Source organism: Sapajus apella, unplaced genomic scaffold, assembly GCF_009761245.1.
Source record: "Sapajus apella isolate SASKATOON/1434 unplaced genomic scaffold, GSC_monkey_1.0 scaffold6, whole genome shotgun sequence".
NCBI classification, from domain to species: domain Eukaryota; kingdom Metazoa; phylum Chordata; class Mammalia; order Primates; family Cebidae; genus Sapajus; species Sapajus apella.
In genome coordinates this window covers 67,161,421-67,180,135 of record NW_022436946.1, presented here as the reverse complement: position 1 = coordinate 67,180,135, position 18,715 = coordinate 67,161,421, and the positions used below count along the sequence as shown (strand labels likewise).

The following is an 18,715-nucleotide window of genomic DNA, read 5'->3' as shown; positions in this document are numbered from 1 at the left end:
TCCTCTCCAGCATCTGTTGTCTCCAGAATTTTTAATGATCGCCAGTCTAACTGGTATGAGATGGTATCTCAATGTGGTTTTGATTTGCATTTCTCTAATAACCAGTGATGAGGAGCATTTTTTCATATGTATGTTGGCTGCATAAATGTCTTGTTTTGAAAAGTGTCCATTCATATCCTTTGCCCACTTTTTGATGGGGTTATTTTCTTCTTGTAAATTTGTTTAAGTTCTTTGTAGATTCTGGACATTAGCCCTTTGTCAGATGGGTAGATTGCAAAATTTTTTCCCATTCTGTTGTTTGCCAGTTCACTCTAATGATAGTTTCTTTTGCTGTGCAGTAGCTCTTGGGTTCAATTAGATCCCATTTGTGTATTTTCACCTTTTTGCCATTGCTTTTGGCAACACTATCCCCACCAAGCTACCGTTGACTTTGTTCACAGAATTCGAGAAAAACACCTTAAATTTCATATGGAATCAGAAAAGAGCCCACATTGCCAAGACAATCCTAAGAAAAACAAAATAAACAAACAAAAAAACAAAAACAAAGCTGGAGGCATCACACAACCTGACTTCAAACTACACTACAAGGCTACAGTAATCAAAACAACATGGTACTGGTACCAAAACAGAGATATAGACCAATGGAACGGAACAGGGGCCTCAGAAGTAACGTCACACATCTACAAACATCTGATCTTTGACAAACCTGACAAAAACAAGCAATGGGAAAAGGATTCCCTATTTAACAAATGGTGTTGGGAAAACTGACTAGCCATATGTAGAAAGCTGAAACTGGATCCCTTCCCTACACCTTATACAAAAAGTAACTCCAGATGTATTAAATATTTAAACATAAGATCTAACACAATAAAAACCCTAGAAGAAAACCTAGGCAACACCATTCAGTACATAGGCGTGGGCAAGGACTTCATGAGTATAGATTTTAAGTGTTCTCACCACACAAAAAATTAAGAAACATGTGAGGTGATACATGTGTTAATTTGTTTGAATTAGCCATTCCACAAGATATATATGTAAGTATGTATTTCAGAAAATCATGTTTTACATCATAAATATATACAATTTTTGTTAGTTAAAAAGTTTTAAAAAGTAAAAATACATAAATATTTGTTATGGCCAAAAAAAATCTGCTCATTAAAAACTGAAAGTTTGAAAATACTATGTTCTCAAATCAGTGCTGCCAGTGCCAAAGGGCTCCCCTGGCACTTAGTCTCCAGGGATGCATGGCTGATGCCCACAGAGGTTAGTAACTCTAAGCCTGGGACCTTCCATGCAATGCTCCCATAAGTTGTTTGTAAGTTTCCCCTATAGTTCAGTAATTCATTCAAGCAGAGAACAGTGTAAAACAAAAATATGCACTGAGTATGGGGAAATGTATACTAAATATTAAACAGATATTTGGAAGGGTCAGTTGGACAGGACAAATTGAATTTAAGAAGTTGATCTGAGGATTTTCTTTGTTTTTACTTTTTCAAATAAGGTACCAGTTGGTGATTCAAAGTGTATTTGCAAGTTTGCCAATTAACATGTTACTGCTACTCACAGACTACCTACACATCATCATGGATACCTGAATGAGCAGTGAGAAACAGTATGCTTTACAGAATAAGCTATATGTCAGATCTCTGAATAGAGATAACTTGCTTAAATAAAAATCTGATAGACAACCCCTTCTCCTACCTAAAGCCTAACTTACTCCTTGTATTAGAGATTTCATTCATTCTTAAGGACTTGGCTTCTGCAAGTGTTTTCCTGTTTTTTCAGATCTGAATTTAGCTAGAGATTCCTAGTTGGTTCCTCTGTCTTTCCTTTTAATCCCTACAATCTCTTCTGCAGCCAGATGTGAATGACATTTTTAAAAACACAAATTATATCATGTTAATTTTATGCTTGAAACCCTCCAACAGCTTCTTGTCCATCACACTTCTCATGAAATCAAACTCCTGTTTGTAATATATAAGGCCATAAAACATTAGGCATCACTTACCTCTCTAGCCCTCTCACACTGACCTTTCCATTCCTGTCCCTTCTACTCCAGCCACTTGGGCAGTAATGCCATTCCTTGGGCCTATCATGCTCAGTCCCACTTCAGGGTCCTTGTGTGAAAGTTAATTTCAGGTGTCAACTTGACTAAGCTAAAGGATGCCCAGATAGCTGGTAAAACATTGTCTCTGGATGTTTCTGTGAGAGTCTTTCTGGAAGAGATTAGCATTTAAATAGGTAAAATGAGTAAAGAAGATATGCTTTCACCAATGTGGGTGGGAATCATCCAAGCCATTGAGGGCCTGAAGAGGACAAAAGGTCAGAGGAAGGACAAATTTGCTCTGTTTGATTTGGGATATCCATCTTCTCTTGACCTCAGATACTGGTGCTCCTGATTCTCAGTCCTTCAGACTTAGACTGAATGACACTACCAGCTTTGCTGTCTCTTCATCCTACAGATGGCAAATCATGAGATTCTCAGCCTCCATAATTGTGTGAGCCAACTCCAATAATAAATCTCTTTTTATATATCTATGTATATCCTAATGGTTCTGTTTCTCTGACTAATAAACCTTGCATTTGCCAACCTCTCTGCCTGGAAAATGTTTCTTCCAGATCCTCCAATGCCCTTCACTAGCTCCGTGTGCTCAGATATTAGTTCCTCAGAGAGGACTTCTTCAGCAATTCTTTATAAAATAACACTCACCCTCACTCACTTCCTAGACTACCTAGCCTCCTACTCTAGTTTATTTTTCTCCATAGCACTCACCACTATCTGAAGTTATATATTAATTTACATATTTATTATTATTCTCTCCAATTTGAATGCAATTCTATAAGGCAGAAACACAATTCTCTTATCCACATTTGTATCTCTAGTAGCTAAAACAGTAAATGACAAATAACAGACATTCAATAAATATACTTTGAATACAATAATAATAAATATGACTAAGGAAACAATTATGTTTTTCCTATTATATTCTTAAGTTATCAAGTCAATTTTAAAATAACAGCTGAGAAGAAGAAATATTGTACAGATATCAACATCCAAAATCATTTTAACAACAACAAAAGTTCAATAAAAATCTCAAAAGAATTTTGAATAAAACAACTTGAAAAAATATTTTTAAAGATATCCATTTGAATGATCAAATAAGAATATCAAAGAAAATTTTTAAAAAGAAGAATAATGTTCATGTGGAAATGAACAAAGAGGGTAAGACTTGCCCTGTAAAATGCTATGTAACTTAAAGCTACAACGATGGATAAGTTGATACTACTAAAAATGCAAAACAGAGATAAAGAGAATACCTGCAAAAGCTATGAGAAGCCCTGGTTTATACATAACTTATCATAAAGTAAATATCATAAAACAATCAGTAAAGGATAAATAATTTTTAATGGTACTGGGAAAATCGGATATTTAGGAAAATTCTAATTAGGTTCTAACTCAGCATGACAAGAATGACAACAAAATTTTAGACCAACCAAAGAAATGAATGTTAGAAGTAAATTATAAAAGATGGATGATAAAAATAGATTAAAAATTTTTTACTTTAAGTTCTGGGATACATGCGCTGAATGTGCAGGCTTGTTATGTAGATAGACATGTGTCATGGTGGTTTCCTGCACCTATCAACCTGTCATCTAGGTTTCAAGCTCTGCATGCGTTAGGTATTTCCTAATGTTCTCCCTCCCCTTTCCTCCTACCCCCACAACAGGACCGGGTATGTAATGTTCCCCTCCGTGTGTACATGTGCTCTTATTGTTCAGCTCACACTTATGAGTGAGAACATGTGGTGTTTGGTTTTCTGTTCCTGTGTTAGTTTGCTGAGGATGATGGTTTCCAGCTTCATCCATGTTCCCACAAGGGACATGAACTCATTCTTTTTTATGGCTGCATAGTATTCCATGGTGTATACAGACCTATGCATTTGAATAATTCTGCTTTTTCCCAGCACATTTTTATAGCAAAGATTATTACAATTATTTTAACAAATAGACCTTATTTTTGAGAGCAGTTTTAGGTTTGCAGGAAAATAAGCAGAAAGTAGCATTGCTATATTCTCTCCACCTCCAAGCAGTTCTCCACATGATTTACGTCTTACATTAATGTAGTACATTTATTACAATTGATGAACAAATATTTGACATGTTATTATAGTTTATATTAGGTGTTGTATATTCTATGAGATTTGACAAATGTAAAATGACACATATCCACCGGTAAAGCACCATGCAGAATAGTTTCATTCCCCTAAAGTCCTCTATTCTTCTACTTATCCTTCCCTCCTGACCCCAGTCCCTGACAACTGCCAATCTCCTTACTCTTTTTATTGTTTGCATTTTCCAGAATGTCATATAGGTGGAATCAGAGAGCATGTGGCCTTTTTTAGTTGGCTTCTTTCATTTAGCAAGGTGCATTTAAAGTCCCTCCATGGCTTTCCATGGTTTGATAGTTCATTTCTTTTGATTACTGATTAATATTCCATTTTACTTCATAGCTTCTGAAGTTGAGATAGATTTGGAGAAATCTCCTAAACATCTTTTTTTTTATTGTAACATATGCTACTTTCTAATCTCTCCATGTTTACATAGTAATGTCTGTTTCATTAGTGAACAACCACTTTGTGCATAAAGGCAAATTCACTATAGTCGTAAAGGGAAAATTTTGCCATTGCACTAATCTCTAGTTAAATTAGTCTCACCTGATTGCTAAATCATTTCCATGTATTCCTTGAAATACCAAGTGGCTCTTCATTCATTCAACAGGGGGTTGGGGCAGGTGAGGGGAGGAAAGGAGGGAAGACATAAAAGATTCTCTCTGAGGTACTCTTTGTTAAAGTAGGAAAAAAAAGTTTTGTTTCTTGATATTTTGGAGAATAATTTCTTTTTCTCATGATATTGCCATTCATTAGAGGTCCACTTCAAGACATTAGCATATGTGACAATTCCCCATACTTCCTTATTTTCTCTAGAAGGATTTATCAATACTTTTCACACAGTGACAAATATAGAGTGATTTTTATTTTAACTTTTTCCAGTGACACGGCTCTATATCATGCTCTTTCTCCACTTATTATTTAGTAAATCTTCTTTCTCCTGCAGTTTTCCATACTATTTCTATAATGTTGGTTTCTTAAAAGCTAGCAGGTAACTATAATGATTCATGCAACAAAGAGTTTATTGGCACTGAGCAAAGACAAGCTCAGAACCTGTAATGGAAGCAAGGGGTAGGAATGTATTTCATACACATCCTGTTTCTGAAGGCTTGCCTACCCCACCCCTCACTTCCCAGTCAAAGCTTTACTTTAGGTATTTCTTTATGAAATATCAGAACAGCAGTTTTGTTTCTAGTTGGTGGTGGTGGTTAAACAACTATGAATTCATCAAAATTCACAGAATTGAACAACAAAAAGTGAATTTTACTGCTTATAAATTAGAGTAAAGAGAAAAAAATCACTATTTCATATCACATAACTGCAGTTCCTCACAATGGTTGAAATATAAAATTTCTAAAATGCTGCTTCATGAGAAATCTCAAAAATTGCTGGATAACACATTTAGAAGAAACCTGATTTCTAGCAATTAAGCCAACCAGAGTTCACTAATTTGGCCAAAATAAATGATTCAACCTTATTAGTAGTCATGGATAGTTGAAGTTTTAGAAATTTAGAATATAAATAGAAACTTTTTTTTTTTTTACTTTAAAGTTCATGAGTACAAGTGTAGGTTTGCTACATAAGTAAACTTATATCAGGGGGGTTTGTTGTACCAATTATTTTATCACCCAGGTATTAAGCCTAGTACTCATTAGTTGTTTTTCTTGATCCTTCTCCTCCTCAAAAAAGGCCCCAGTGTGTGTTGTTCTCTTCTATGTGTCCATGTGTTCTCATCATTTAGCACCCACTTATAAGTGAGAATATGTGGTATTTGGTTTTCTGTTCCTGTGCTTTGCTAAGGATAACAGCCTCTAGCTCCATTTTTGCAAAGGACATGATCTCATTCTTTGTTATGGTGATGTAGTATTCCTTGTCTATATGTATCATATTTTCTTTATCTAGTCTATCACCAATGGGCATTCAAGTTGATTCCATGTCTTTGCTATTGTGAATAGTGCTGCAATGAACATACACATGAATGTGTCTTTAATTTCAAAGTGCTACATTATTTTAGCCTGCAAATATTTTCATTACTAAGATTATGTAAAATATGGAAATATATATGAAACAATCTCTAGTACAGTATTATTCTAAAACTCTTGGGTTTTTGACCAATGGCACTCTTGTGAAAGAAGAGAAAACTTGTTTTCTACTACACATCCACTTGTCAGGAGCTGAAGGGCACCAAAAATATAGGTACTTCAGCAATGATGAAACAAACTAACTCACACTGGAACTGCAGTTATTGGGAGTTCCTAATTCACTGGGTTTGTTTGGAAGACAGATGGTCGCTTTGGTGACCAAATCAAAAAATGGCTTCATACATGAAACAGAAGTAGATGATGCGGAAGTGAAATCAAGAGAAAGGACAAGGCTGGAATCAAAGCTAAATCTAGAATGTCAAGGACACGTAGTCAATGAGGAAAGCTAGAGACAATACCAAAGACAAAACCAAAGCCGCAGAAAAACAAAAACCATGAACATGGGAAAGAAGAAAAGACCAGCAGATAAATTGCTGTGTTTGTGTGGAGAAAAGTGGATAGATGAAGATGTTAACTAATTCATGTGATAAGACATGAATTCATGTGGCTGTGCACATTCCAAATTACCCAATTTAAACTGTGATATATCTGAAATATCCAAAACACAAGTTAACCATATTCTCTCATCTGTGGTAATTCCAGTACTTGTCTACAGGGAACACTTCAGGGGAGCAATTATGTTGGAAAAGAAGACCAAGAGATTTATCATGAATCTATGTTTTTATATTAGTTACACTGTTTATCCATAAATGTAAGTTATAGAATTAAAGATTTAAACATAAGACCTAACACTATAAAAACCCTAGAAGAAAACCTAGGAAATACTATTCAGGACATAGGAATGGGCAAGGACTTCATGACTAAAACACCAAAAGTAATGGCAGCAAAAGCCAGAATTGACAAATAGGATCTAATTAAACTAAAGAGCTTATGTACAGCAAAAGGAACTATCATTAGAGTGAAACAGCAACCAAGAGAATGGGGAAAAAATTTGCGATCTACCATCTGACAAAGGGCTAATATCCAGAATCTACAAAGAACTTAAACAAATTTACAAGAAAAAAACAACCCCATCAAAAATTGGGTGAGGCTATGAACAGAAACTTCTCAAAAGAGGGTATTTATGCAGCCAACAAACATATTTAAAAAGTTCCACATCACTGGTCATTAGAGAAATGCAAATCAAAACCACACTGAGATAACATCTCATGCCAGTTAGAATGGCGATCACTAAAAAATCAGGAGACAATAGATGCTGGAGAGGTTGTGGAGAAATAGGAATACTTTTGCACTGTTGGTGAGAGTGTAAATTAGTTCAAACATTGTGGAAGACAGTGTAGCGATTTCTCAAGGATCTAGAAATAGAAATACCATTTGACCCAGCAATCCCATTACTGGGTATGTACCAAAGGATTATAAATCATTCTATTATTCATTCTATTATAGAGACATATGCACACATATGTTTATTGCGGCACTGTTCACAATAGCAAAGACTTGGAAGCAACCCAAATGCCCATCAATGATAGACTGGATAAAGAAAATGTGGCACATATACACTATGGAATATTATGCAGCCACAAAAAAGAATGAGTTCATGTCTTTTTCAGGGACATGGATGAAACTGGAAATCATCATCCTCGGCAAACTCACACAAGAACAGAAAACCAAACACTGCACGTTCTCACTCATAACTGGGTGGTGAACAATGAGAACACATGGACACAGGGAGGGGAACATCATACACCAGGGCCTGTTGGTGGGTGGAGGACTATGGGAGGTACAGCATTAGAAGAAATACCTAATGTAAACAACGGGGTGATGGATGCAGCAAGCCACCATGGCACGTGTATACCTATGTAACAAACCTGCACATTCTGCACATGTACCCCAGAATTTAAAGTATAATAATAATAACAATAAGATCCGATCTTAAAAAAAAAGAAAAATAAATATAATAAGCTTTTCGAATGAGGCTTTTATTACTATTTTACATAATATTTTAAAATACTGTAGGTCACATTAAAATGTTATTTTATTATTTTGAATTTATACTTAAGGGTGCTTTTGGCTGCAAATTACAGAACATTTGGCTAGATGTTAGACAATAAAACTTAAATCACCTTAAAAAATAAGGCATCAAGAGACAAGTCTTTCTACATTTGGTAGAGAAATTCAACAGTATCATCTGCTCTATCAGCCTCAAAGCATTGTATTTTTGTCCTTAGATTGCTACCTCATGATCTCAAGATATCTGTCAAAACTCCAAATATCACAGTCTTATACAATAGTATTCAAGTCAGGAAGGAAAGAACCTTCTTTGAGGCATTAATTCTTTTGTTTTTTTAATTGAGAAGAAAATGTGTCTTAAAAATCCCTGTAATACTTCTTTTTTATGTCTCATTGACCAGAACTGGGTCATAGCCACACATAAGCCAATCAGGAACAAAGAGGGCTAGAATTACTATGACTGGACTATCTTGATCATGAATTATGCCCCAGAGATGACTGAGGGGCCCACCTTCCCAAAAATAAGGAACTGCTATCTGTTATCTAAACACAGCTGTGCTTCCATCTGCAGGAAAAAAGCAAGTGCTGCAACACAGCTCCTGGGGGTTCATGGCAACATGTAAGAACTAAAACTTGGCACCAACACATCCCTAGGTGCCATTATTCTCTACTTTATCAGTTACAGATTCTTGTCTCAGCCATGGATACGTGCATTTTTAGTCAACTTGGAAAAATGAAGTGTAAAAATTAGTCTGGTCCCTAGGAATCCAAAGTGGCAATGTATTTCATATACTTGCAAATCAAACCTTTTTGTTTGTTTGTTTAAGACAGAGTCTTGCTCTGTTGTCCAGTCTAGAGTGCAGTGGCTCAATCAATCTGGGTTCACTGCAACCTCTACCTTTCAGGTTCAAGCAATTCTCTTGCCTCAGCCTTCTGAGTAGCTGGGACTACAGGCTTCCTCCAGCACACCCAACTAATTTTTGTATTTTTGTAGAGACAGGATTTCACTATGTTAGCCAGGCTGGTCTCAAATGTCTGACCTCAGGTGATCTGTCCACCTACCCAAGCCTTCCAAAGTGCTGGAATTAGAGGCATGAGCCACCACTCATGCTACAAATCAATGCTTAAGAAAGTAAAGTTAGTAAGTAGTTGGTCAAGAGTCACAAGTTACATCTGGCCTCAGACATAGATCTGTAGTCATGATCAAGCAATGTCTCTTAGATTCTCACTCAGGAAAATGATTATCATATAGAATAACTTAACAACAGTGTAGTTCACCATTTCATTCCTACTGCTTAGAATTCCTAGTATCTGGAACTGCACCTTAGAAGTTTGTTTCTTAGGCTAAGATATTCATTATGTTAAAATATAATTGTCTGGCATATGGATAGTTATTTAAGTTCTACATTATTACATACCAGTGTAAACTAATATTGAGCTGTCTCCTGAGAAACTGGTTTCTTTTGGGTAAGCAGAAGAGAGAAGTACTATGATGAAGGTTAGGAGATGATAATTTGGACCTGAATTCATCAGGAATAGCAGAGGCACACTAGAGGCATCAAAGACCCACTTGAAAAAAAAAAAAAGATTTTGCATCAATCCCTGAGTCTTTGTGCCCTTTTATCAGAAAATAAGAATTATACTACCCATTCATTCCTGGGGGACAAAATAACTTTTGTACTGGGAATCTCATTCTCCTTCTGATTTTCTAATTCTTCTTAATTTTGATAATTATGGAAGTTTTATAAAAGGTATATCTTTTTTTACATAGGTTTTCCTAAAATTTAGGCGATTAGCTGAAAATCATACATTAATATAATATTATAGACTAATGTGCAAATGTGGCCATTTTCAGGATGCAGACGAATCTGAAAAGCAATCCAATTATAAAGTCTGAAAAATTATCTTCTGATCAGGTATAAAACCATTCAAAGCTATAATTTTCCTTTTAGATATAAAAGATGCATCTATTCTGACTCTCAATGTGAACTGAGAGTTAATTTATATCTGCCTTGATATAAGATCCATATAATATAAAGACTAAGAATTTAATTTGAAAATAAAATGCAGTCACTTCATTTAGCAGCAACTTAATAAAGGTATTTGTTTTAAATTCTAATGGTTAATGAACAGAAGATAAATTTGTACAACTGATTTTAATACAGATCCCACTTACCTCTGTATGTAGGGTAACTAACTTGTCTCAGTATGTGAAAGACATTCCTGGTCTTAGCACTGAAAGTCCTGGTTCTCAGGAAACCAGGATGGTTTGTCACACAGCTGTGTGGAACATATCAATATGGAGAAGCCAAATAACTGCTGTAACTTCATTGATTACATATGAATCCATCTACCTAACATTAACATCAGCATGTAGAATACACGGGGCATATTTCAGATTCACAATAGAACCCAACAACTTATTATGCCATTGACTCAACATAATCATATTTTTCTATTCTGCTTCATATAAGATCATCATGATGATTCACAGAGTAGCATGTGCATAGAACCCAACAACTTCTTATGAAGTCATTGCTCAACATAATCTTATTTTTCTACTCTGCTTAACATAAATATGATGATTCACAGAATAGCATGTATGTGGACTTCTTAAGCACCTGGAGCTAAGGTTCTATGTTTCAGTGCCCAAGACAAGAAACTATTGTTGCTATTCGAATTTTCTAAGAAACTGAAAGAAATCTAAGCTCATGTTTGTGAAGCCAAAAGGAAATATGTAATTGTGTAATCGTCAGGTGAATCTAGGTAACCGGTGTAGCCACAGTGCTAAAGCAAGCAGAGCTCACTTGGGGGCAGCTGAAAAATTCTTGTTTTTCGTATACACCATTTGTAATTCAAAATGTGATCTTCATAATAATCCTCTGAATCTTTCATTATTATCTTCTAAGGTTAAGTGAAGTTAAGCAACTTGACCAAATTCATGTAGTAAATATATAGCATAGCTAGGCTTGAACACACGTCTGTTTGTCCCTACAGCATATGATATTTGCATTACACCACCACTTTCTGCCCAGCATAGTTGACTGTCTTCTGGGGAAAATTCATCATTTCAAATAACTCTTCATGTGTGACATGATGTCAGTAAGCTCTCTCCATTTTAAAACACATTAGTTGGACAGTGATGACATATGGGTGGATCCATGTTTTCAGTATGATTATGTTATTGCTGTAATTGTTCTTATCATTTAGTCGGATAGAGCAGGAACGGTTCTTCACGGAACTTTTCATGAAGCAAAAAGAGCACTCTTGAACAAGAGTTAACTGCTAGAGCAGCAGCATCTGACCCACCCTCTTGCTTCTGAAGTTGTTCTCTGCACTGAGATTACTTCTCATACTTTCCTGGAAAAGGAAGAACATTCTCTCGTACTTAGAATAAAACACATATAAAAATCACCTCAGTCTCAGAAGCAGTGATGGCCACTTGCCCACTTTGTACAGACATGAATATTTTCTCTTCTTTCCCTAAATGAGGGAAGTTATTGATCCTGTGAGGGATCACAAGTGTTTTTCAATAGAGCATTGTGATACAAGGAGTGGTCTCTAGAGTCAGACTGCCTGTGTTGAAATCCTGGTTGGATCACATGGTCAAACTACTTCAACTCTGGGTCTTTGTTTCCTTGTCTGTAAAATGGCAATGATCAACTTCTCTTAGAATTTTAAAATTACCTGATTTAATACAAATAAATCACTTAGGATATAGCACACAGTAAGTGCTCTTATAAGTTTTAAGCTATTTTTTTTCAAGGATCAAGGGCACACAGCATTCATAAAAAGACATTTACTGAGTCCCAAAATCTACAGTGCTTAGTACTAGACACAAGAGCTACAGGAGGTTTAAGACATGGTCTTGGTATTTAACAATATTACAAACCAACTAAGAATACAAGAAATGTGGCAGAATAGATAAATAGCAATACAAGTAACACCAGCTAAAATGCAAAGTACCTGTCATGCGTTATTAAATTTGATTTCTGATAGACAATACTAGGCAGACATTATTTACCCTTTATAGTTGAAAAAAAGGGCTCAAAGAAGTCACCCCTGCTCATAAACACTGTGTATCCTGATTCACTATATATGAAGAACTGAGACTTCAGTTTCTTCACCCTAACATCTTATGAAGTCAAAATAGAGCTGCTGTGAAAATCCTGGACATCTTATGAAGAAGGAAAGCATCTGAGAAGAACAGAGACACCCTAGGGAAACTGAGCCACGGAGAGAGAATGCCAGAATCACGGAGGCTTTCTATTGTTAGTGCCGGCCTGTCTCGAGCTCAGGTTCATTTCCCAGGTTCATCCTTCTTTTACCATGATACAGACTTTAGGAACCCAGTGGGCTCTCCTCCTTCATGCTGCTGTCACTCACTCATTGCTTTGAGATTGTCTTCATATCCCTCATATTGTTGAAGGTTGGATGGGGTCTACTCTCATATCATCCCCTTCCCAACCTCTCCAACTTTCACAGCTCCTGAAGGTCAGCTCACAAATTCTGTGTTTAAGCTATTAAAAGCCACTCAGTTTGGGGTAACAGAAAACAAACAATAATTAAAATGAGATCTCACTGTATACCAGTTTGAGAATCCTACAGAATTCTTACAGTGATCCCTGGTTGACAGCTGCTGACTCCCCGTAGAGAAGTTAACAAGGCCTTGTGTGTTTGATTCTCTCCAGATCCACAGAATAGATTTGATGAAAACTCTGCTCCCACCACTTTCTTCCTCACATTCTTAGATATACATATTCTCTTCGATAAATGAGCCAACCAGCCAACAGACTGTATTGTTAGTGGTGTAAAACAGAACAAATCAACTTCACCTGAGGAAAGTACATTCATACTGAAGGCTTTGAATATGTCTTAGAAAAATCACTCTCCATTATACACAGTCTCATGAACAAATAGAAACAACAACTACTCTTGACAGATGAAAACACTATACAAAGAAAAAAGAAGGCTATGGAATCCTGAAAGAGTTGAGATTTTGGAAGTTGCATATATCTGGCATAATCTTCAGAAGCATCAGTGTTAATTTTGATACTATGTAGAGAAATTGAAACCAGTGGGGTTGAGGGTGACTGCTTAGCCTGTCTCTACAGGCTGGATCTGTGAATAGCTTCACTTTCATTTTCTATTTGAATGTTTTACTTATTTATACTCAGTAGTGTTTCAAATGGGATAGAATTAGTTCAGTTTGCTTTGATGAGTGAAGACCAAAAGCTAAATCCGACTATAATTGTTACATGTCAAGATTAGAAGGCAGAGGGAGAGAAGAATGGGTCCTCAGATCTGAAATGCAGATATTTCTGAGAATCATCACTCAAAACACTCAGAAAGGTGTGTTTTATGAAAAGTAGATTTATAAACAGTTCCATTTTCATTCAAAGTAAAGTCTCAAACCTTCTCTAGTGAAGAAATAAAAATTAAATAAAGAAGCTATGCTTAAAATGACATGCATTTTATCTCACTAAAGTATAGGATATTAAGCAAAGGTTTGGTTGCCTTGGTGACAAACTATCATCAAAAGAGATGCATATCTCACAGAAAGGATATGTAAAATGCTTTCAATATACTATATTCATTGTGGAGAAATACAGAAATTAAAAATAAACTGTATCAAACATCAATTTTTGTGTGTTTAAAGAATGTTCTGGCTTGAGCAAAGGATCCCTTATGCTATTTTTTATTTCTTGAGCTGCTAAAAGCTTTCCTAAAGTGTTTTGAAATTTACTGACAACCACAAAGATTTTAAGAAAAGTTTTTAAATTTCAGAGAATTTATGTATGTGTGTTTTTTTTAAATTTAGTGTCCCATAGTTGTATTCTTAATTGCCCAAATGATTCATGAACATAGACCTAACTAATAATGATCAACATGTTTATTATTGCTACTCTGTAACATATCATAAATATACTCATCTAGAATATAAAGTAAATGTTTTTCCTCGTATGCATTTTATTCTACAGAGTCCATTTAATCAAAAACAGGATTAAAAGGCCAATCTTCTAAAACACAGGCTTCTTAATCTACAGATAGATTAAGAAGACTAAAGGAGAAAAGTAAACTTTACGGAACCTATATGAGAAAATGTATACTGCTGTACATTGGAATTGTTAACATAGACTGGGAGAGGGTCATTTAAATGAAAAGAAATTTCACTGAGTAGGAAAGTCTAGGAAAATATCAAGAGCAAATATGCAGGTGAGGGCCCCATTTCTATCTCAAAACTTGTTTTTCTTTATTGTAAATCGTTGGGATTACTTAAAATAATAAATACTTACTGAATTTTTAAAACATCACCTAGGAAAAACTGTCATCAATATGTTGGTGTATCTCCTTCCCAATATATTTCTATGAATATTTTACATACTTGGTTAAACACTGTGTACAAGTTTGGATCCCATTTTCTTCTATTTAATATAAAAATAGGTGCTTTCCAATAGTATAGCACACTTATCGTAAACTTCTTTAAAGGCTGTAGTAACTTTTCAACATTTTGAAAGTATCCTAATTTACTTTTTACATCCTCTACTTTAGAACATTTATTTCTTTAATGAATGTGGGTACTACTCGCACACCTATTTATATCTTTGTGATGTGAAGGAAAGGGAAAAGAAAGCTAGAAAGACAGCAATTTTTAAAAGGAAGAAATAGTACACAAAAAAATCCCAGCCTGATAATATGTATGTTCAGTTCTCACTTATATGGGCTAAAATATATAATATATCATACATGCTTCTATATAAATTGGAAAAAACAGAATTTAATTTGTATGTGCTGAATTGAAATGCTACCAGGCTATGTATCCAGGCTGTTAACATGGGTCCCAGAAATTGTAAATTATTGACTTTTATATTGCTTCTCTTGTTAAAATTAGCAAGTTTAATTTTTGTATTTTGAAGATTCAAGTAATAATATTTTATTGCATTAGGTTGGTGCAAAAGTAATTGCTGTTTTTGCCCTTAAATGTAATGGCACAAACTGTAATGGCTTTTGGGCCAACCTAATAGCACATTTAAATGGCTACATGCAAAGATCAACCAGAAAAAAAGAGGATATGAGTATCTGTGCAGTTGACCAAAATTATATTTTTAAAATCTCAATGTATATTAAAAATGTGAACAGAAAAATCCAAATAACTATCCGTGAATGTTGAGGATATAAGATTTTGTTTCTTATTTTTTATTTTTTCAAAAATTTCATAGTAAATAGGAATTCATTTTATAATGAAAAAAATATAAATTCTACATTTTATTAAAATAAAACGTATACCTGGCATTGATTCCAATATGCTATTCCTTAGCTGTGAACTTGGACAAACCATTTGACTACCCTAGTCCTCATTTTCATCATGTATAATGATGATTAGCAATATAACCTCTGCCTAACAGATGCATTTTTGTAAGAATTAAAGTGCCTGTGAAAGTAGTATAGAAATTAAAACATTCTATATAAATATACAATGTCATTATGACCAGTAATTTAACTATATGGCTAAGTAAAGAGAAGAGAGGAAAGATAACTACAGCTTCTTCCACTCTTTAGCAGGCACCCAGATATTATTTGGCAAACTACACTTGAAGGATGCTGAGGAGGGAAGAAAGAACAGGGTGAAGTGGAGAAGAAGCTATAGAAGAGGGAAAAAAATCTGCCTACAGATTTTTCATAATTATCACTTAGACTAAAAGAAAATTTCCTTAATGCTGTGTTATGCACCCCTAAAAGCCATTATGATCAGATGCTAAGAGCTCTTCAGATTACCAGATATTCCTCTTACCTGATTACATGAGGAAAGACAACAGTTGTTAAGCAGTTTCCCAATTTAGCCTTATCCTTTTTCCCTACATTTCTTTACTACACTATACCACAACAAATTATTTAGCAAAATTTATTTCATGCTGTCAATGGCATAGCTCATTGGCTTCAAAATAAACTAGACTTTAAAAATCAGTTAACTCCCCTGATAAAAGAACTCTTCCATACTGATAAAAGAACTGTTACATAAATAAAAATAAAACAATAATTAATACTACATTAATGTGATCTGGAATCAACTGTCACTTTGTTTTTTCATAATATAATCTCAACTAGATCATTTAACACATTTAAATGTATTAAACTCTTGATATTTCAAAATCACATTTTATACTAGACACCAAAACCTCATTATTTTTGCCAGTGATTATAAAATGCTTTTCTGAACTAAGAAGCTGGGTCAAACTCCATTATCAAAAATCATTATTCATTTTAAATTATAATTTTAGAAATCCTTAAAAGTCTCAAATCCCTAAATATTCTATTTCAAATTGCTTTCAAATATAGCCAACCTTTTTCAGATTCAATTGTTTTGATTTCAACTTCTGTAATGCATTCGGAGGGTTTTTTAATGCAAAAAACAAAAACACTTGATCTTATAGACTATTAGTTCCTATTACCAACAGTTTTACAGCCTACAGAATGAGCCCACCATAGTCTAACTGCTATCCACAGGCCAGAGTATAAGTGAACAATGAAAGTCAAGTTTGCATGGTCCATGGTCTCACAGTGGGAGCTAATTAGTTTCTCTGGAGCTTCTTAGTTTCATCATCTACAAAAAGAGATATTTGAATAAACACATTTTCCAGAAGCACATTCTGGAGCACAGTGGTCCTACCTGATGGTATATGAAAGACAGGCTGGGATCGGCTGGGTTGAGGGGATTATTAACATGGTGAATTTAAGAAATGCTGTATCTTGTGTTCCTTGTTAGAGAGTCACATGTGGATGAGCCAAATAGATACTTAGAAGAAACCTTTGTAATTCACCCTAAATCACTGTTTCCATAATTTATATAAGCATGTAATCATCCTGTAATTATTTCAGAAAGAAGGTAGAGGTAGTGAGACTCCAGAACAGTGAGACACAGTTTGAGAAAGTAGATTTTATAATTACTAGCATCCCTTCTAGCACTAAAGCTTTCTGATATTATGTTGGTTGACAAAAGAGTAGTAGGATGTATCCTGATTATAAGACAGTTATGTCAAAAAAACTTACTACATGGTAACAAATAAATTAAAAAACTAATAAAGCCCCCACTAAAAATGATTAATGCCAAATATCCTTTTTTGATATCTCATACTATGAAGAGTTGCCAGCAGCAGCATAAATCTAGGTGAAAAGGGAAGAGATATAAGATTGTCAAGCATTAAAGATTATGGTTTTATATGCAAAATAAGTTTTTGTTTACTTTTATTTTACTTTTTTAGAGATGAGGTCTCACTATGTTGTTCAGGCTGGAATGCATTGACACGCATCGCAGCCTGGAACTCTGGGCTTAAGTAATCCTCCCACCTCGGCCTCCAGAGTAGCTAGGACTACAGGCATGTACCACCACACCCAGCTAATTTTTATATTAATTTATGCATTTTTAAGAGATGGGGTCTCATTCTGTTACCAAGGCTGGAGTGTAGTAGTGCAATTATAGCTCACTACAGCCTCAAACACCTGGGTTCAAGCAGTCCTTCCACCTCAGCCTCCAGATTAACTAGGATTACAGGTATGCACCACTATGCCCCATCAAAATAAGCCTTGAGAACAAGGAGTCTTTATACGGTGGTGTATTAGTCTATTTTCACACTGCTATAAAGAAATACCCAAGACTGGATAATTTATGAAGCAAAGAGGTTTAATTGACTCACAGTTCCACATGGCTGAAGAGGCCTCAAGAAACTTACAATCATGGGAGAAGCGGAAGCAGGCACATCTTTCAAGGAGTCAAGAGAAAGAGTGAGCGCATGAAGGAGGAACCGTCAAATACTTATAAAACCATTAGATCTCAGGAAAACTCACTCACTATTATGAGAATAGCATGGGGGAACCACCCCCATGACCCAATGACCTCTCACCAGGTCCCTCCCTCAACACATGGAGATTATGGGGATTACAATTAGAGATAATATTTGGGTGGGGGACACAGAACCAAACCATATTAAATGGTGTTGTTTCTCTTTTCCAAAAAACACCTTTATCATCTGTATAATATAAAATGAAAAGCCATAAAAATATTTTTAATCAATGCTTCCAATTCTTAGACATCTGTGTTTGTATGGTTGCTGTATAACTAGTAGATTAATAAGTGGTTCAGGGTAATTTGCAGAGAAAATAGAGTGGGTTGAAAGGAATGCAAAGCACATTCATTCTCTAGCACTTAGAGAAGCTGGAATGAGAAATGGTATAGATTGACTGCGGAGACTAGAGTCAAGGGAAATCAAAACAAATTACTTTTCAGTTAGATTACAATGAGCCGTCATCCCATCTCTACGTTCCTGAGAACATACACTTGCTCTGAATGCTGACTAATAGCTTGTTAACAGTGCAGGAGGGGAAAAAATGCAGTGTTGAGATCCTGGGTTTCCTTTTCCCTTTATGTTTTTTGTTCCCAAAATTAACCTCAGCATTTGCCTTCAGCCAGATAAATCCAGGTCCAACTCAGGCCCTGTC

The 18,715-nt window shown here is 35.2% G+C and overlaps 1 long non-coding RNA gene across 1 annotated transcript in view; it reads right to left on the bottom strand.

Annotated features, from left to right (window-relative positions):
• The window catches only part of LOC116549665, a 38,568-nt gene extending 21,049 nt beyond the window's left edge, over positions 1-17,519 (bottom strand). The window contains exon 1 of the long non-coding RNA XR_004267989.1: positions 10,398-17,519. This is a non-coding gene — a long non-coding RNA (uncharacterized LOC116549665). The remainder of the gene's footprint in view (positions 1-10,397) is intronic.
• Positions 17,520-18,715: the final 1,196 nt, after the last annotated feature.